At 34.7% G+C, this 3070-nt stretch overlaps 1 protein-coding gene across 4 annotated transcripts in view; it reads left to right on the forward strand.

Moving 5' to 3' along the window:
* ZEB2 (zinc finger E-box binding homeobox 2) overlaps positions 1-2440 on the forward strand; it is a 131970-nt gene extending 129530 nt beyond the window's left edge. For all 4 annotated transcript variants that reach the window (XM_033860213.2, XM_073807740.1, XM_073807739.1 and 1 more), the window contains one exon: positions 1-2440. This exon is cut by the window's left edge and continues 3129 nt beyond it. The gene's annotated coding sequence lies outside the window, so the exon portion shown is untranslated.
* The last annotated feature ends 630 nt before the right edge of the window (positions 2441-3070 follow it).

Genomic DNA, 3070 nt, shown 5'->3' on the forward strand with positions numbered 1-3070 from the left:
AGAGTTTTCATATTTGGAAAGTTTAGAAAATCTTATCACCATCTCTCCTTCTTTGAATGGCACAAATAAAACCACTACATAGATTTTTCTGGTTTTAAAAGGCCCTAGGCATTAACTTTATTAATTCAACCTGAAAATATCAAACTATTAAATTTTGTCTGGATAGGATAAATCCCTGTGGCCTCCTGTAAAGCAATGTAGGTCTCTGATGCCCACGGGCATATCTGTGTCCCAATCTACCAGAGACAGGACCAACAAACAAGGAATGTGCAACCTACTCTTTCTCCTTGGAAAGAAGAAAGTGTGTGCACGTGGGAGAGTGGGCACTCTGCCTTCCCCCTCCGTCATCCTCTTCTCTGTTATTTTTTTTTTCTACCTTCATTTCGTAGGCAGACTCAGAATACCTGAGTCTGAAAATATCAGGATAACACTCGTAAATTTGTGACAATCACTACAATATCCCCTATCTAAGATTTTTTTTTAAATGCCATTTATTCACTAACACGATAGTGCATTAGAGCTGCGCAATCTTACAACTCCAGGGAAGAATAAGAATGTTTGGCTTATCCTAAGATTCCTTTCCAAGGTCAAAACAAGAAATCTCCCTCCATACTCAAGAGACATGCATTTTTAGTAACATCAGATGTATTCTTCTCTTTTCCCTTATCAAATTGTTACTCTTCCCACACTCTGAGTTTGAAGTCTAACCTTTTTTTTCCCCCTAGAATAGGGGGTAAGGGAGGGTGATGAAATGTTGGAACAATTGAACATCCCTGACCATTTTCTCCAAAAGCCTTTTGTATTTTAGCGGATTTGTGCAATCTTTTCTTTTTTCACATGACACCGTAGGCCTAGGCCTGAAATAACTGGAAAGAGAGATGAGTATCAGAATTTCTCAGCAAGAACTAGACAAAACATACACCCTCTTTAGCATAAATTGAGCTGGGAGTGGAGTGGGAGGGCTTGGAGGAAGGAAAAAAAGAAGGGTCTGTATTTCAATAAATATGAATAAATTTATTAGATACTTTTCACAATCAGATAGCTCCAAAAAAAAAAAAAAAGAAAGTTTATTTTTTATCTTTCTAAGGATGTAAGCCTTAATGAAAACAAATCCTAGTTACAAATTTAGCGAATTGCCCAATAATTATTTTTCATGTATTAGAACCTGAAAAATTGTTAACCACGTTTTTGCTCCAAGATGTGTGAGGACCATTCAAGGACTGTAGGGCCCTGGATAGACACACAAACAAGTATGTGTATATCTGGAGCCCCACACATTGTAATAAACACAGCTGCATTTATTTGTGTATGTGATCCCATATACACGTAAAAACATTCAAACAAACACACTCAGGAGATTTATTTGATTGTGCAATGGGGCAATTATTCAAATAAACATGCTCGGCGCAATTATTTGAATCTCACATTGCATGTTCATCAATCACAGCGCTAAAAAAGAGGGGGGAAGAACACCAAAGATTTTACATGGGAAAAAAAATACATGTGAAAACAACCTTATTATAGATTTTATAGGGTTAGCCAAAGTTACGGCTCCCTCCTTAACTGTAACTCCACCATTGGGTATTCAGCGACATTTGTTTCTAATGATTAATTGGTTCATTCACTTGGCCATTATATCAGAGTGACCACAACATTCAGATTTATATAATAGCAAACTTTACAAACCTGAATTGGGTAGAGATACGGAATCTCTATAATTCCAGTGTAGGATAGTTCTTTCTAGACATTTTATGTCAAGGGGACACCCTGGTCAAAGTATTATGGTTTTAAATAGCACTCCCATAAATTAAAAACTTTTATACATGCAACAAAACATTCCTACATTTGAAGACATTAAAAAAAATCACAGGTGACTCATCTGGTCATTTTATATATCGATAAATATTATGACATATATGTGAACACATCAAGAATCATATAGGTGTACCAAGAGGCAATTTCTGCCTCTCTTAAGTATGTACTGACATAACTTAATATACTAAAATGGGAAGGGGCGTTTAGTCACTGAAATATGCATCGTGTAACAAAGATGAAGAAAATACATGGCTTGTGCCCATCATAAAAACGATTCAGACTGAAGGCTTAGCTTTGGTTTTTATTCAATTAAATTGTTAAACTGTGCACAGTGATTTTTTTTTTAGAACTTGAGACATTTGTGATGTTGGCTGTTTAAATCTTTGTTACCTTCGCTGTGAATTGAAATTGTACATATTTAGTAAATCATGCAGACAAAACAAACTTTTTAGACAATATTTTTATTGGAGAGTTTTCTTTTCCTGTATCCATGTTAAAAAAAAAAAAAAAAAAAGACCTCCTTTCCCAAAATAAAAATGTCAATACTAAATTTAAAGAAGTATAAAGGAATGATTGCTTCCTTTAGAGCTAAATATTTAAATAAACATGGAGATAATTGGCAACATGTTCTTTTGGGCTAATAGGCCGTGTCCAATTTTTTGGGTCTGATGTTTCAGAGGTCCTCTTTTTCAGGGTTGAAGATGATATATTAATCTCTGAATTAAACAAATGCTATTAAATAACAGAAATAAATCCCTCAGTCTTCACTTGTATATGAAATATGGAATTAGAGAAATGACACTGAGATGATGTGATGCTGAATATGCCACAAACTAAGACTTTATTAAAACAGTCACCTACCACCTATAATCTAGTATGACATGTTAAAATGCTCCAAAATATTGAAAATATAAAATGAACAGTACTATTCCCATTTGGCCTTGAGATGAATAAGACAAAGATTCTAATAATTTTAGTCAAAGAAAATGATGAGTAAAAAATACATGAAGATTAAAGTGGTGACAAATGATCTTTTAAGTATTCTAATTGGTCTTTCTCATTCATATCTTTGATTCTACAGAAATTGCAAATCCTGATGATTCTGATTTGTAAGTGCACCCAGTCAGCTTTTCTCTCTTTCACTCCACAGAATATGCCTGTTAGATCTGGAACGAAGAATAAGCCCCCAAAGTGTTAAAAATAGACTACTGCCCTGGCAGGAAACTTAGCATTGGCAAGCACAGAACTCAGAAGG

The sequence above is a fragment of the Tursiops truncatus genome, chromosome 7 (assembly GCF_011762595.2).
Source record: "Tursiops truncatus isolate mTurTru1 chromosome 7, mTurTru1.mat.Y, whole genome shotgun sequence".
Lineage (NCBI taxonomy): Eukaryota > Metazoa > Chordata > Mammalia > Artiodactyla > Delphinidae > Tursiops > Tursiops truncatus.